Source organism: Hemitrygon akajei, chromosome 7 (assembly GCF_048418815.1).
Source record: "Hemitrygon akajei chromosome 7, sHemAka1.3, whole genome shotgun sequence".
NCBI lineage: Eukaryota > Metazoa > Chordata > Chondrichthyes > Myliobatiformes > Dasyatidae > Hemitrygon > Hemitrygon akajei.
Window position 1 is genome coordinate 9,425,834 of NC_133130.1, and position 18,463 is coordinate 9,444,296.

Genomic DNA, 18,463 nt, shown 5'->3' on the forward strand with positions numbered 1-18,463 from the left:
GCCACGGGATTTTATCTTGTTATGCAGCCTCGTGTGGCACCTTATCAGATACCTTCTGAAAATGCAAGGAAATGACATGTGACCAGGGTGTGTGATGGTTCCCTCCCTGGTCTATGAGATGGAGCTGCTCTATCTCTGGGTCATGGTGCCCGGTCTGTTTTAATGTTTATCACAATAAAACTGTTGTTGAGTTTGATGAGTTTCCTTGTCTGTCGATATGGACCAAATGCTTGCCACTGTATTTGTTTTCCTGTGGGGGCCTACAAGAAAATGATTATCAAGGTTGTGTATGATTTACTTACTTTGTTAATAAATTGTACTTCGAACTTTGAACTTTGAAGCCAGTCCAGGATCCCGATGGTTTAAAGACGGACCCAGCGCGTTCTCTCACCTGTCTCCTGTCGTCTACTCCAAGGTGCGGTATCTGTATTCATGAGAGCGAAGGTTGCTGAATTGCTAGTTTGTTTAGACCGTTCAAAAGTATGTTTCTCAAAGGGAAAGTACAGGCTGTGATTTGTAGTGATGGTAGTTCACAAGGAGATTATCTAGTAGAATATCTGATAGTATTGTGAGCTGCCGCAGTTTGGTGCTATACACCACCACACAGTACTGGACTGACTTCACAGCCTGTGGACTTGCTTTCCAGGTCCCATCAGTTCATGTTCTCACTGTGAATTGTGAGCACTTTTCTGAGCTGCCATACATTGGCGATATGAATCGCAACGCCAACTTGCATATATTTTTGTGGTGTTCGCCTGGAGGTCGGTGACCGGTCGTTTTCCACAGGGATCTGTTCTGATTTTCCTGCTCTTTCTGATATTTATAAATGATGGGGCTGAAGAAGTGGCAAACTGTGTTAAAACATTTACAGATGACATGAAGATTGGTGTGTTGTGGATAGAGTAGATGTTTGGCATAAGTTACAACAGGACTTTGATAGGTTGCAGAGCTGGGCTGAACAGTGGCAGATGGAGTTCAACCCAGAAAAATAGGAAGTGTTTGACTTTGGATGGTGGAGGGTTAACGGCCGGATTTTTGGGAGGTTGGATGAACAGAGGGATCTTGTTGTCCACGTCTATAAATTTGCTGCCTGAATCAAAAGAGTTGTTAAGGAAGCATATGGTGTGTTGGCCAGTAGCTTGAGTTCAAGAAACTCAAGGTGGTGTTGCAGCTCTATAAAACCCTGGTGAGGTCACACTTGGGGTATTGTGTTCAGCTTTAGTCGTCTCATTGTAGGAAGGATTTGGAAGCTTTAGAGGGTGTGCAGAGGAGATTTACAAGGGTGCTGCCTGGATTACAGAGCATGTCTTATGAGGATAGGCTAATCAAGTTGAGATTTTTCTCTCTGGAGTGAAGGAGGGTGAGAGGTGACTTGAGAGGAGTGTACAAGATGATAAACAGTATAGATGGGGTGAATAACCAGAGCCATTTTTCCAGGGCAGAAATCACTTAACCAAGAAGGCATGATTTTAATGTGATTCACAGAAAGCATAGGGGAGGGGTATCGGAGGTTTTTTTTACACAAAGAGTGGTGGGTGTGTGGAATGTGTCACCAAGGGTGGTAGTAGGGGCAGTTACAATCGGGTGATCTAAGAGACCCTGCGATGGGCAGCAGGATGATAGAAAATTACCGGGTGATGTTGGAGGGCAGGGTTAGATTGATCTTGGAGTAGGTTAAAATGTTGTTACCACAGGTGGGCTGTAATATTCTCTGTTACTCACTCTCTGTCAGTGAGAGGGGTCTCTGAGGGAGCTGGATTAACATTCATTGTGATATGGCACTGGAAGTGGGGTTCACTGAGGGAGCTGGATTAACATCAGTGGGGATACAGTAAGTGACACAGGGTGCTAGTTAGCAGGAGTCACTGACAGATAGTGTGAGGGAGCTCAGTTAATGTCAATCAGTGACACAGTACACTGGGGCAGAGAAGTTACTGATGGACATTGTGAGGGTGCTGGATTATCATCAATCGGAATACCATCAGAGACACAGAGTGCTGGAAGAGAGGGGTCACTGAAGGATGGTGTAAGGGTGCTGGTTTAATGTCAGTGGGAATACAGTCTGTGTCACAGGGCACTGGAACGGAGGGGTTAATGACGAATGCTTTATTTTTTAACCTCGTAGACACTGCTGATCCTGTCTTCTGCTTATGATGTGGCTGTCGATATGGAGAGTTCTCTTGCCTGTTCTGTTTACTCTGTGGGCTGTGTCTGGTGATTTGCTGAATTGCGTAATGGAAAAAAAATGCACCGATCTGTCCGTATTTGAGGAGATGATGGTAAGTTGCAGTGAAGCCAAAGCCTCTGTTGGCCACGATTGCAGACAATGAACACGGTGTGCCCCTGGTCCCAGACATTGACTCTTTATTCCCTCCCATAGATGTTGCCTGACTGACTGAGTTCCTGCAGACCCTTGTCTCCCCCAGGTCTTTTCTTCTCTCCTGAACTTTACATTTCCAATTGTCTTCATTTTAGTGCACCCCTCACCTGTGGATCTTCCCCCTTTCTTCACTTTCCTCCATGGTCCACTCTCCTCTCATATCAGATGTCTTCTTCAGCCTTCACCTTTCCCACTTATCACCTCCCAGCTTCCCACTTCACCCACCCTCCCCATCACCCCATCAGCCTCTGGCTTATTCTCCTACTTAGTTTGATTTCTTCCCTGTTCCTTTTACGTCCCCATGAAGTGTCACAGCCTGAAACATCGACTGATTATTCATTCCCATAGATGCTGCCTAGCTGCTGTGATGCTCCATCATTTTGTGAGTTTTGCTCGCGATCCCAGCATCTCAGAATCTCTTGTGTTGTTGGTATTTACTCTCAGGATTACCCTCATTGAACTGGACACTCAATACAAAGGTTGGGACATAATTTTACAGATGTACAGGACATTGGTAAGACCAGACCTGTGTGTTGGAAGCTTGGGATTTAGCTAGGGTGTGTGCAGAAGAAACCATGTTGCCTTGAGCAAAGGTGGCTGAGGGATAACCTTATAGAGGTTTATAATGTTACCAAAGGCATAGGAAGTCCATAAGATAGAGGAGCAGGATTAGGCCATTCAGCCCATCAAGCCTGCTCTGCCATTCCATCATGTCTGATTTATTGTTGCTCTCAACTTCATTTCCCCTCCTTCTCCCTTTGGTGTCCTGACTAATCAAGAAACTATCAGCCTCCACTTCCAATACCATGACTTTGCCTCCATAGCTGCCTGATGGAACAATTTCCACAGATTCAGTACCCTCCAGCGAAAGAGATTCTCACTGATCTCTGTTCTGAAAAGATGTCCTTGTATTCTGAGACTGTGCCCTCTGGACCTGGACTCTGCCAATATTAGAAACTTTCTCTTCACATCCACTCTATCTAGGCTGTTCAATATTTGAAAGGTTTCAAAGAGACATCCCCCCTCCTGCTCCTCATTCTTCTGAAATCCAGCAAGCCTAGATTCACATGCTATCAAACACTCCTCACATAGTAACCACTTTATTCCCAAAATCATTCTCGTCAATCTCCGCTGGACCCAGTCAGTTTTTTCCCAGGATGGGGAATCTATGAGTCTATAACTTGAGGACATAGGTTGAAGATGGGAAGGATAGGATTTTAAAGAGGACATTGGAGGCAAGGGTTTTTTTCCCTCATAGGTTGTGTTGGAAAACTGTAGGTTTAAGGAACATGTGGACAGGTATCTGGACGAGAATGGTTTAGTAGAATATTCAGTCAAACACACTGACATTTGTACAGGAACATGGCAGGAATGGTTTAGTGGGACATTATATCAAACAATGATAATTGGACAGGTACACAAACAGGAACGGTTTAGTAAGATATTAGATCAAATACAAGGACATTTGGACAGGTACATGAACAGGAATGGTTTAGACAATATGACATTGAGACATAGGAATTGAATTAGGCCATTTGACCCATCGAGTCTGCTCCACCATTCAATCATGGCTGATCCGTTTCTTTATCGCTCCTCAACCCTATTCCCCAGCCTTCTCTCTGTAACCGTTGATTCCATGGCTTCATGGATTGAAAGAACCAATCAATCTCAACCTTAAATACACCCAACAACCTGGCCTCCACAGCTGCCTGTGGTAGCAGATTCCACAAATTTACCACCCTCTGACTAAAGAAATTGCTCCCTATCTCTATTTTAAATGACACCCCTCTATTCTGAGTCTGTGCGTTCTTGTGCTGGACTCTCTCATCATGGGAAATATCCTTTCCATATCTACTCTGGTTTTGGCCTTTCAACATTTGAAAGGTTTCAATGGGATCCTGCCCTCATCCTTCTGAATTCCAGCGAGTGCAGACCCAAAGTCATCAAACATTCCTCATATGATAACCCTTTCATTCCCGCAATCATCCTTGTGATACTCCTCTGAATCCGACCCAATGTCAGCACAACTTTTCTTAGTTGAGGAACCCAAAACTGTTCACAATACTCAAGGTGAGGCCTCACAAATGCCTTATTGGACTTATAGACACAGCAACATATCCCTGTTCTTGTATTCTACACCTCTTGAAATGAATACTAACATTGCATTTGCCTTCCTTGCCACCAACTCAACCTGCAAGTTAACCTTCATGTTGCTCTGTACAAGGACTCCCAAGACTCTTTGCGTCTCAGATGTTTGGATTTTCTCCCCGTTTAGAAAATAGTCTGCACATTTATTTCTACTACCAAAGTCCATGACCATGCATTTTCCAACATTATATTTTGGTGGCCACTTTCTTGCCCATTCTCCAAAGCTTTTTCTTTCCACCTTGATATTGTTCACTGGCTTGCTTTCATATTTCAGCTTGTCCCTTCTAATGAGTCTCTTAGTTGCTTTCTGTATGTTTTTATAAGCTTCCAAATCCTCTGTCTTCCCACTAATTTTTGGTTTATGGTATGCCTTCTTTTTCAGTTCTACATTAGGTTTAATGCCCCTTGTCAGACACGGTTGTACTATTTTGTCATTAGAGTATTTATTTGTCTTTAGAATACATCTATCCTACACCTTCCTTATTTTCCCCAGAAACTCAGGCCATTGCTGCTCTGCTGACATCCCTGCCAGCAGCTCCTTCCAATTTACTTTGGCCAACTCCTCTCTCATACCACTGTAATTTCCCTTACTCCACTGAAACACTGCTACATCAGACTTTAATTTCTCCCTATCAAATTTCAAGTTGAACTCAATCATATTGTGATCTCTACCTCCCTAATTGCTTCCATTTCATTACATAACATGCAATGCAGTATGCTCAATGACAAACCACCTTAAAAAGCCACCTCGGGGGATTCAACAAACTCACTCTCTTGAGATACATTGCCATTCTGATTTTCCCAATTGACCAGCATGTTAAAATGTTCCATGACTCTCTTAACATTTCAGTGGTTTAGCTAGATATTAGGTCAAGCACAAAGACATTTGGACAGATATATTGGCAGGAATCACTGAGTACAATATTAGATCAAACAGAAGGATCGTTTGACAGGTATATGGCAGGAATGAATTATTGGGATATTTGGTCAAACACAAAGACATTTGGACAAATATATTGGCAGGAATCATTGAGTACAATATTAGATCAAACAGAAGGATAGTTGAAACAGGAACAGTTTAGACCTCATGACCACAAATAAAGGAGCAGAAATAGGCCATTTGGCTCATTGAGTCTGCTCCACCAATTTCATCATGGCTGAACCAATTTTCCTCAAAGCCCCATCTCCAGCCTTCTCTCCGTATCCATTCATGCCCTGTCCAGTCAAGAATCTATCAACCTCTGCTTTAAATATATATAAAGACTTGGTCTCCACAGCTGCCTATGGCAAAGAATTCCACATATTAACCACTCTCTGGCTAAAGAGGTTCTTCCTCACCTCTGCTCCAGCACCATGCCTCTCTAATCTGAGGCTGTGTACTCTGGTCTTAGGCTCTCCCGCCAAAGGAAGCATCCTCTCTACAGCCACAATATCAAGGCCATTCATCATTCAATAGATTTCAATGAGATCACCGCTCATTCTTCTGAATTGTAGTGAATACATGCCCAAAGCCATCAGACCTCTTCATATGACAAGCCATTCAAACCTGGAATCACTTTCACAAACTTCCTCTGAACCCTCGCCAGTCTCAGCATATTCTTTCTGAGATAAGGGGTGCAAAACTGCCCACAATACTCCAAGTGAGGCTTTCTAAAATCTCAACATTACATCCTTGCTTTTATATTCTAGTGCTCTTGAAATGAATGCTAACATTGCATTTTCCTTCCTCACCACAAACTCAACCTGCAAATTGACCTTTGGGGGATCCCTGCACATTGATTTTCAAGTCCCCTTGCACCTCCGTTTTTTCATTTCCTCTCCATTTAGAAAACAGTCAGCCCTTTTACTAGCAAACACGAGGAAATCTGCAGATGCTGGAAATTCAAGCAACACACACAAAATGCTGGTGGAACACAGCAGGCCAGGCAGCATCTATAGAGAGAAGCACTGTCGACGTTTCGGGCCGACACCCTCGGTCAGAACCCTTCCATTACTTCGACCAAAGTGCAAGCCCGAACACTTCCCGACATTGTATTCCATCTGCCATTTCTCTGCCCATTCTCCAAATCTGTTGCAGTCCCCTTATTCCCAAAATGCTTGTGGAATGCAACAGGCCAGGCAGCATCTATAGGAAGAAGTACAGTCGACGTTTAGGGCCAAAACCCTTCGTCAGGACTAACTGAAAGAAAAGATAGTAAGAGATTTGAAAGTGGGATGGGACGGGGAAGATCTGAAATGATAGAAGATCAGAGGGAGAGGGGTGAAGCTAAGAACTGGAAAGTTGATTGACAAAAGGGATACACAGCTGGCGAAGGGAAAGGATTATGGGATGGGAGGTCTAGGGAGAAAGAAAGGGGAGTAGAGCACCAAAGGGAGATGGAGAGCAGGCAAGGTGTGATTGTGAGAGGGACAGAGAGAGAAAATGAAAAAAGGGGGAGGGATGGGAAATAAATAAATAAATAAACAGATAGATAGATAGATAGATAGATAGATAAATAAGGGATGCGGTATGAAGGGGAGGGGGGATTAACGGAAGTTAGAAAAATCAATGTTCTTGCCATCAGCTTGGAGGCTACCTAGACAGAATATAAGGTGTTGTTCCTCCAGCCCGAGTGTGGCTTCATCTTGACAGTACAGGAGGCCATGGATAGACATATCAGAATGGGAATGGGACATGGAATTAAAGTGTGTGGCCACTGGGAGATCCGACTTTCTCTGGCGGACAGAGTGTAGGCGTTCAGCATAACGGTCTCCCAGTCTGCGTCGGGTCACCTCACCTGGAAGTGACACTTCACCTGTGAGTCAGCTGGTGTGATATACTGCGTCCGGTGCTCCCAGTGCGGCCTTTTATTAGCCCCACCAGCCCCATTCTTCTGCCTGCTCTACATAACCCTGACTAATCCAGAAGCTTTCAAGTTCCACTTTACATATACCCAATGACCTGGACTCCATAGCTACTATGGCAATGAATTCACCACCTTCTGTCTAAAGAAATTCCTCCTCATCTCTGTTCTAAGAGACATCCTCTCCAAGTCCACTCTGTCTAAGCCCGTCTAGCACCATAGCATGCCCACAACAAATTAACCCTAATCCGTGCATTTTCGGAATGTGGGAGGAAACCGGAACACCCACACGGCCACGGGCAGAATGTTGAAGCTCCTTCCCGGCGGAGTTGGGAATTGAAGTGTAATTGGTGATCGCCATCATGTAAAGCGCTGTACTACTGTACTGCCCACTTTAACCGGTTTCAGATGCAGGGACATAGATTCTGCCTGGCCTGCTGAGTTTCTCCACAGATTTTTTTGTGCTACTGACACATCCAAGCAACTGGTCTCAGCCCGAAACGTCGACTGTACTTCTTCCTATAGATGCTGCCTGGCCTGCTGCGTTCCACCAGCATTTTGTGTGTGTTGCTTGAATTTCCAGCATCTGCAGATTTCCTCATGTTTGCTCCCTTTAGTCCCACTCTTTGCCTGCTGCCAATCAGCCACTGCTATATCCATGCAAGAATCTTCCCTGTAATATAATAGGCTCGTAACTTGAAAATCAGCCTCATATTTGTCACCTGGTCAAATGCCTTCTGAAAATCCAAGGACACATCATCAACCAGTTCTCCTTTGTCTTGTTTGTTCTTCAAAGAATTCCACCAAATTTGTCAGGCAATGTTTTTCCCTAGAGGAAACCATGTCGACAATGGCCTAATTTATCATGTGCCTCCAAGTATGCTGAGAACGCATCCTTAATAATTGACTCCATCATCTTCGCAACCACTGAGATCAGACTAACTGGCCTATAGTTATCTTTCTTCTGCCTCTACCATTTTGAAGAATGGTGTAACAATTTGGAATTTTCCAATCTTCCAGAACCATCCCAGAAACTAGCGATTGTTGAAAGATCATTACACATGCCTCCATGATCTCTTCCACCAACTCTTTCAGAACCTTAGGTTGTACACCTTCTGGTCCAGGTGACTTATCCATCTTCAGACATAGAAACATAGAAAGCCTACAGCCCACAAAGGCATGCCAAACGTCTTTTTACTATAGAAATTATCTACGGTTACCCAGAGCCCTCTATTTTTCTAAGCTCCATGTACCAATCCAGGAGTCTCTTGCTGACAGCCTATTCAATGCACACACCACCCTCTGCATAAAAAAACTTACCCCTGACATCTCCTCTGTACCTACCTACAAGCACCTTAAAGCTGTTCCCTCTCATTCTAGCCATTTCAGCCCGTTGAGAAAGACTCTGACTTTCCACATGATCAATGCCTCTCGTCATCACCACTGTCAGGTCACCTCTCATCCTCCGCCGCACAAGGAAAAAAGGCCGAGTTCACTCAACCTATTCTCATAAAGCATGCTTCCCAATCCAGGCAACATACTTGTAAATCTCCTCAGCACCCTTTCTATGGTTTCCACATCCTTCCTGTAGTGAGGCGACCAGAATTGAGCACAGTACTCCAAGTGGAGACTGACCAGGGTCCTATATAGCTATGACATTACCTCTCGGCTCTTAAACTCAATCGCATGTTTGATGAAGGCCAATGCACTGTATGCCTTCTTAACCACAAAACTCCATAGCAGTTTTGAGTGTCCTATGGACTCAGACCACAAGATCCCTCTGATCCTCCACACTGCCAAGTGTCTTACCATTAACGCTATATTCTGCCATCATCTTTGACCTACCAAAATGAACCACCTCACACATCTGGGTTGAACTCCATCTGCCACTTCTCAGCCCAGTTTTGCATCATATCAATGTCCCGCTATAACCTCTGACAGCCCTCCGCACAATCGATGAGACCCCCAACCTTTGTGTCATCAGCAAACTTTCTAACCCATCCCTCCACTTCCTCATCCCGGTCATTTGTTAAAATCACAAAGAGTAGGGGTCCCAGAACAGATCTCTGAGGCACACCACTGGTCACAGACCTCCATGCAGAATATGACCTGTCTGCATCCAATCTTCGGCTGCTGTGGGCAAGCCAGTTCTGTATCCACAAAGCAATGTCCTCTTGGATCCCATGCCTCCTTACATTCTCAATAAGCCTTGCATGGGGTACCTTATCAAATGCCTTGCTGAAATCTATATACACTACCTTTACTGCTCTACCCTCATCAATGTGTTTAGTCACATCCTCAAAAATTTCAGTGAGGTTCATAAGGCACAACTTGCCTTTGAAAAAGCCATGCTGACAATTCCTAATCATATTATGCCTCTCCAAATTTTCATAAATCCTGCCTCTCAGGATCTTCTCCATCAACTTACCAATCACTGAAGTAAGACTCACTGATCTATAATTTCCAGGGCTCTCCCTACTCTATTTCTTAAATAAGGGAACAACATCCGCAACCCTCCAATCCTCTGGAAATTCTCCCATTCCCATTGATGATGCAAAGATCATCAACAGAGGTTCAGCAATCTTCTCCCTCATCTCCCACAGTAGCCTGGGGTACATCTCATCCTGTCCCAGTGACTTGTCCAACTTGATGCTTTCCAAAACCTCCAGCACATCCTTTTTCTTAATATCTATAATCTCAAGCTTTTCAGTCCACTGTAAATCATCCCTACAATCACCAAGTTCCTTTTCCGTAGTGAATACTGAAGCGAAGTATTCATTAAGTACCTCTGCTGTCTCCTCTGGTTCCATACACACTTTTCCACTGTCACACTTGATTGGTCCTATTCTCTCATGTCTTTTCCTCTTGCTATTCACATACTTGTAGAATGCCTTGAAGTTTTCCTTAATCCTGTCCGCCAAGGCCTTCTCATGACTGCTTCTGGATCTCCTAATTTCATTCTTAATCTCCTTCTTGCTAGCCTTATAATCTTCAAAATCTCTATCATAACCTAGTTTTTGTACCTTTCATAAGCTTTTCTTTTCTTATTGACTAGATTTACAATAGCCCTTGTACACCACGGTTCCATACCATCCTGTCTCTTTGGAATGTAGCTATGTAGAACTCCATGCAAATGTCCCCTGAACGTTTGCAACATTTCTGCCGTATATTTCCCTGACAACATCTGTTTCCAATTTATGTTCCAAGTTCCTGCCTGGTAGCCTCATATTTCCCCTTACTCCACTTAAACTCTCTCCTAACTTGTCTGGTCCTACCCCTCTCCAATGCTATAGTAAAGGAGATAGAATGTGATCACTATCTCTAAAATGTTCTCCCACTGAGAGATCTGACACCTGACCAGATTCATTTCCCAATACCAAATCAAGTACAGCCTCTCCTCTTGTAGGCTTATCTACATATTGTGTCAAGAAACCTTCCTGAACATACCTACCAAACTCCACGCCATCTAAGCACCTTGCTCTGGGGAGATGCCAATCAATATCTGGGAAATTAAAATCTCCCATCATACCAACCCTGTTATTACACCTTTCCAGAATCTGTCTCCCTATCTGCTCCTCGATGTCCCTGTTACTATTGGGTGGTCTATGAAAAACACCCAGTAGAGTTATTGAGTCTTCCTGTTCCCAATCTCCACCCACAGAGACTCAGTAGACAACCCCTCAATGACATATCTTTTGTGTAGCCATGACACTATCTCGGATCAACAGTGCCATGCCCCCACCTCTTTTGCCTCCCTCCCTATCCTTTCTGAAACATATAAAGCCTAGCACTTGAAGTAGCCATTCCTGCCCCTGCACCATCCAAGTCTCTGTAATGGCCACAACATCATAGCTCCAGTTACTAATCCATGCTCTAAGCTCATCCGCTTTGTTCATAATACTCCTTGCAGTGAAATAGACACATCTCAAACCATCGGACTGAATACGTCCCTTCTCCATCACCTGCCTATCTTCCCTCTTGCACTTTCTACAAGTTTTCTCTATTTGTGAGCCAACCGCCTCTTCCTGCATTTCTTCTATTCAGTTCCCACCTCCCAGCAATTCCAGTTTAAACCCTCCCCAACAGCCTTTGCAAACTTCTCCATCACAATATTGGTCCCCCGGGATTCAAGTACAACCCGTCCTTTTTGTACAGGTCACGCCTGCCCCAAAAGAGGTCCCAATGATTCAGAAATCTGAATCTCTGCCCCCTGCTCCAATCCCTCAGCCATGCATTTATCCTCCACCTTATTCTACTCCTATACTCACTGTCATGTGGCACAGGCAGTAATCCTGAGATTACTACCTTTGTGGTCCTGCTTCTCAACTTTATTCCTAACTCCCTGTGGTCTGTTTTCAGGATCTCCTCCCTTTTCCTACCTATGTCATTGGTACCAATATATACCACAACCACTGTCTGTTCTCCTTCCCACTGCAGGATATCGTAGACGCAATCTGAAATATACCGGATCCTGGCACCTGGGAGGCAAACTACCATCCTAGTTTCTTTCTTGTTTCCACAGAATCGTCTGTCTGACTCCCTAACTATAGAGTCCCCTATCACTGCTGCCATCCTCTTCCTTTCCCTACCCTTCTGAGTCACAGGGCCAAACTCTGTGCCAGACGCGTGGCCAATGTTGCTTCCCCCAGGTAGGCCACCCCCCCCCACCCACCAACAGTACTCAAACAGAATTAATCATTGTTCAGGCTGGACAGCCACAGGGTTACTCTCAAGTATCTGAGTCTTGCCCTTCCCTCCCCAGACTGTTACCCACTTATCTGTCTCCCGAAGCCTTGGTGTGACTACTTGCTATACTATCCATCTATCAGTTCCTTTCAGTTTCCCAAGAACCTTCACTATAGTTATAGTTATAGTAACTTCACACATTCCATGCCCCCAATATCTGGAATTTCTACCATACTGTTAGTGTCTTACACCGTGAAGACTGATGCAAAATATTTATTCAGTTCGTCCTCTATTACATTGTTCCCCATTACTACCTCTCCAGCATTGTTTTCCAGTGGTCCAATATCCACTCTCATCTCTCTTTCACACTTTATGTGTAAGAATATTGATACTAGTTCCAACACTCTGACATTTGATGGGAACCATTTAGCGAGGTATTAGGTCAAACAGAAGGACATTTGGACAGCTACACGGATGGGAACTGTTTACACCATAAGACCATGAGATATAGGAGCAGAAGCTGGCCATTCTGCCCATTGAGGCCTCTCTGCCATTCAATCGGGCTGATCTAATTCTTCCAGTCATCCCCACTCCCCACACCCCATACCTTTTGATGCCCTGGCTAATCAAGAACCTCTCTATCTCTGCCTTAAATATATCCAATGACCTGGCCTCCACAGCCGCTCATGGCAACAAATTCTACAGATTTACCACCTTCTGAATGAAGTAACTTCTCCGCATCTCAGTTCTAAAAGGACGTCTTTCAATCTTGAGGTCATGCTCTCCTGTCCTGGAGTCACCTACCATGTGAAATAACTGCTTTATCTAATCTGTTCAGGCCTTTGAATGTTCAGAATTTTCCATTAGATCCCCCCTCATTCTCCTGAACTCCAGGAAATACAGCTCAAAAGCTGCCAGATGTTCCTCATACGGGAACCCTTTCATTACTAGAATCATTCCCGTGAATCTTCTCTGAACCCTCTCCAATGTCATTATATGCTTTCTAAAATAAGGAGCCCAAAACTGCACACAATACTCCAAGTGTGGTCTCACAAGTGCCTTATAGAGCCTCAACATCACGTCCGTGCTCTTATGTTCTATACCTCTAGAAATGAATGTCAATATTGCATTTGCCTTCTTCACAACTGACTCAACCTGGAGGTTAACATTTCAGGTATTTTACACAAGGACTCCCAAGTCCCTTTACATCTCTGCATTTTGAATGCTCCACCCATCTATATAATAGTCTGCCTGTATATTTCTTCCACCAAAGTGCATGACTATATGCTTTCCAACATTGTATTTCAACATTAGTTTAGTGAGATATTAGGTCAAACACAAGGACATTTGGACAGGCACATGGACAGGAATGGTTTTAGTGAGATATTACATCAAACACAAGGACATTTGGACACAAGGGTTTAATGAGATATTAGTTCAAATACAAGGACATTTGGACAGGTACACGGACTGGAACAGTTCCATACAATATTACAAGATTAGAAGGAACTTGTTTTGCCAGAGAGTGGTGAATCTGTGGAATTCATTGTCACGGGCAGCTGAGGAAGCAAAGTTGTTGTATGTATTTGAGGTGGAAGTTGATAAGTTCTTCATTAGTCAGGGTGTGAAAGTTTATTGGGGAGAAGACTGCTATGTAAAAGAAAAAAAGAGTCCACGCAGTGAACCTTGCAAGGATTCCATTTGTTAAGGTTACCTCTTTTTCCGCAAAGCCCAAGAGCATCATCCCAATTCAAGGCACAATAGTAGCATAGTCGTTAGCATGACGTTATTTCATTTTGGGGTGTTCTGGAGCTCAGAGTTCAATTACTGTACCATTCCATAAGGAGTTTGTAGGTTCTTCCAATGACAGTTATGATTTCCTCCAGGTGCTCTGGTTTCGTCACACATTCCAAAGATGTACTGGTTAGAATGTTAGTTGATTATTATAAATTGTACTATTATTCAGCTAGGGTTAAATAGATGGGAAACGGATTGCTGTGTTTCATGAGCTGAAAGGGCCTATGAGAGGAAGTAGGAATGCAGGGAGCCGAGTCTCTGTACATCTTCCCCCTGAAATGCTGGGTTCTCTCAAGGTCCTCTTATTTCCTCCCACAGTCCAAAGACGTAGTGGTAGGTTAGTTGGTCAGTGTAATAGTTGTACCGTCAGTAGGATAGGGTTAAATTGGGATTGTTGCGGTTTCTGGGTGGTGTGGTCAAATGGCCAGAAGGACCATTCTGTGTTGTTTCTCTAAATAAATAAAAAACACACACTCTCAACAGTTTAGGAACAGCTTCTTCATCTCCGCCATCAGATTTCTGAATGGTCCAAGATCCCGTGAACACTACCTCACTAAATGGCTCTTCTTGACATTATTGATTTATTTTGTATCTATTATTGTAACTTAGTCTATTTTTATGTGTATTGCACTGTATGTTTGCAGCAAAACAACAAATGTCAGTGATCATCAGCCTGATCCTCACCCACTTGTCCTGACCTATTTCCGAGGAGAAGGTCAAACTTACCTTCTGTCCAGTAAAAGGCCACGATATATTGGCCGAGGAAACATTGTTGAACAAAGTCTACCCAAACTAAGCCTTGAGCACTATGGCAATCCCAGACTCGGTTAGGAAAGTTAAAAGCTCCACCATCAAAAGCCAATACTTCTTGCAATCTCCCTGCTCTAATTTCTGTTGGTCATTGGGGCTTGCAGTACAGCCCCAAAAAGGTGATAAGCAGAGAGCCAAAGAACACTACAGCACGGAAACAGACCATTCAGCCCATCTAGTCCATACTGTGACACCAGAAGAAGACGCATCATACCAGACCATAAGGACAGTCGTTGAATCATTACTGCACTCGCCCCAGTCTGTTTTATCCCTCCTGAGGCCTAAAGGCCTTGATAGAGTGGATGTGGAGAGGATGTTTCCTATAGTGTGTGTGTGGGGGGGGGGGGTGTTCTCGGCCCAGAGGCACACTCAGAATAGAGGGACATCTATTTAGAACAGAGATGAGGAGAAATTTCTTTAGCAAGAGTGTGGTGAATGTGTGGACTTACTTGCCACAGGTGGCTGAGGAAACCAAGTCACTGAGAATATTGAGCCTCCCCTCCATGGACTCTGTCTACACATCTCACTGCCTCAGTAAAACAAACAGCATCATCAAAGATCCTACCCACTCTGGACAGAAGATACAAAATCCTGAAAGCACATCCCAGCAGGCTCAAGGACAGCTTCTATCCCATTGCTTTCAGATTCTTGAACAGATCTCTTGTACAATAAGATGAACACTTGACCTTGCAAACTACTTCGCAATGGTCGTGCATTTTATCTCTTACCTGTACAGTATTGCCTCTATAGCTTTTATACTCTATTCTGTGTGAGACTCACCGAGTCATAGATAAGTACAGCACAGAAGCAGGCCCTTTAGCCCAGGGGTGTCAAAATCATTTTAGGTCACGGGCCAGATTGAGCAAAATGCAGCTTCATGCGGGCCGGATCAGTCGGACGCGTGCAAACGCAGCTTTCGTTGCCTCCGTTTTTTCAGCCTGCTCTCATGTGTCTCAGTCTCTGCTATATCTACAAAGTGTTTCACTTTACAAATTCCATTTCTTATGAAGAAGACTGCCGAATAAACACTAAAAACCCTGAAAACCTGGTACCTGAATAAACTCAGCATTAGCCATATCATACGCCATAGGCGCTTCGATTACTGGGGCCAGCTTTAATAGTAATTAGATATTATCTCACAGGCCAAAGATAATTCCACCGCGGGCCGAATTTGGCCCACGGGCCTTGAGTTTGACATATATGCGCCCATCTAGTCCATTCCAAAACCATTTGCCTACTTGCACTGGGACCATAGCCCTCCATACCCCTTCCATCCATGTACCTAACCAAACTTTGCAAATGGTTGACATTGAGCTTGCATGCATCACTTGTGCTGGTAGCTTCTTTCCACACTCTTACAACCCTCTGAGCAAAGAAATTTCACCTCATATGCTTCTTAAATGTCTCACCTTTTCAAGCTTAACCCATGACCTCTGGTTGTAGCACCACACAACCTCAGTACAAAAAACTGTTAGGGGGGAGGGGTTAAGGGGAGGGGGGCTGGGTAACACATTTTTTTTTCTCATACACATTTATTCTGTAAATTTGAAAACAATAAAAAAAAGTTTTAAAAAAACAAAAAAAAACCTACTTGTATATACGCAATCTATAACACTCATAGTGTAGCAAACTCCTATCAAATCTCCTTTAAATCTTCTACATCCTGAAGAATGCTGTCCTAACCCATTTAATCTTTCCTTATATCTCAGGTCCACCAGGCGCGACAACATCCTTGTAAATTTACTCTGTACTCTTTCAACCTTGCTTACATCTTTCCTGTAGGCACGTAGGTAACCAAAATTGCTTACAATGCTCCAGATTAGGAGTTCATTATACAAGATTATACAAGTTGAACATAACATTCCATTTCCTGTACTCGGTACATTGAGTTATGAAGGCCAATGTGCCAAAAGCTTTCTTTCCGACCCTATCTACCTCTGACACTATTTTCAATGAAATATGTACCTCTATTCCCACTTCTACCACACTCCACAGTACGCTTCTCTTCTCTGTATAAGACCTTCCCTGGTTGGTCCTACTGAACTGCAACACCTTGCACTTGTTTGCATTAAATTCCACCTGACATTTTCAGCCCATTTTTCCAGCTGATCCAGATCCCTCTGCAAGCGTTGATAGACTTAACTCACTGTCCACTGCACCCCAATCTTTACTTCATCCATAAACGCGCTGATCCAGTTGACCACATTATCATCCAGATCATCAATATAGATGACAGACAACATTTGACCCAGCACCAATCCCTGCGGCACACCACGAGCCACTGTCCTCCATTCAGAGAGGCAACCATCTGCTACCAGTCTCTGGCTTCTCCCACAAAACCAATGTCTAATCCAATTTACTACCTCATGCTGAATGCCGAGTCACTGAAGCTTTTTGACCAAACTCATATCCGGGACCTTCGCAAATGTCTTGCTGAAGTGGATGCAGTCAACACCCAGTGCCTCATCACACTGCGTAATGATCTGATCTAGATGAACAGTTTGCAAGAGAAGATTTTCACTGTATCTACGTATATGTGTCAACCAATTCCAATACACCTCTCACTTAAACTGTGCCCTCACTGCATCATAACAGGTTCCTCTTGTCCATACCAAACACCCCATACAACCATATCCAGAACTTCATTCTTTGTCATTTCCACCATCATCACAAGCACACTTTTAGTTCCTCCCTCCACCCCACTCCCTACTTTCTGCTGGGATTGCTCTCTAGATGACTCCTTTGTCCAATATCAAGTTTTCTTCCTAAAAGTTTGCTGGAAATGCAATGGGCACTACAGTGTTGAAAGTGATCTTTGTTTTCATTTGTCTGCAGGTATGTATCGATGGCTGCAAAGCAGCTAACCCCAATTAAAAAAGGCAATATAAGATGGAACATTTCCGCCAGGGAAAACCACATGGAAAACGGAAGCAGAAGAAAAAAACGGGGGAGGGAGGATCCGTGAACAATGTAATTGACAAAGACGATTAATATGAAAACTATTTTCGGCAAGATGTTCAAACAGACCAGGCATTGGAAGCGCAGTGGGCAGGGATATAACCTTGACAAGGCACCCAGTTCCTGGAAAGCATAGAGACCAGCCTCCTTGATCGGAACTTAATTATCAAGGATAGCCAGGAAGTCAACCCTTAGCACCAGTGATGGAGCTGAGTGAAAAAGCTAGCTGGGTGTAAAAGATGGGACCTGCCATCAATGTATTAATTGAGCAATTGGTAAACTGAAAAATAAAGTTATTCTTTGCAAAAGAACACAGTCTTAGCAGTGTCTGCTTACCTCTGTTAGTTCATGACCTTGGTGTGAAACATGACAGCACAAGTAGTGCAGAGCACTTGGCCCCTCCAATCCTACCCCCATTCACCAGGCCCATGAATGATCTGTACCATAAGATCACAAGACTATAAGACATTGAAGCAGAAGAAGGCCATTTGGCCCATCAGGTCTGTTCCACCAGTCCATCCTGGTGACTTATTATCCCTCTCAGCTCCATTGTCTTGGCTTCTCCCTGTATCCTTTGACGTCCTGATTGATCATGGATCTATAAAGCTCTGCTTTAAATATACCCACCCCAGTAACCTGACCTCCGCAGCTGTCTGTGGCAATGAATTCCACAGATTCATCACCCTCTGGTGTAATAATTTCCTTACGTCCCCTCAGCCAGGTCTCAACTCCCCTTCTGCGCCAGTGGCCATTTTCCTCTCCTGTAAAATTCAATCACTGAACAACCTATCGCCCAACCTACAGCTGGTACTCAGCGAGAATGATTACTTTCAGGGTATCT

At 43.9% G+C, this 18,463-nt stretch overlaps 1 long non-coding RNA gene across 1 annotated transcript; it reads left to right on the forward strand.

The window, feature by feature from the left end:
- The first annotated feature begins 370 nt into the window (after positions 1-370).
- Positions 371-17,855, forward strand: LOC140730211 (uncharacterized). The gene is made up of 3 exons (XR_012099534.1): positions 371-415; positions 2,126-2,279; positions 17,500-17,855. It is a non-coding gene; the product is annotated as an uncharacterized lncRNA (long non-coding RNA).
- Positions 17,856-18,463: the final 608 nt, after the last annotated feature.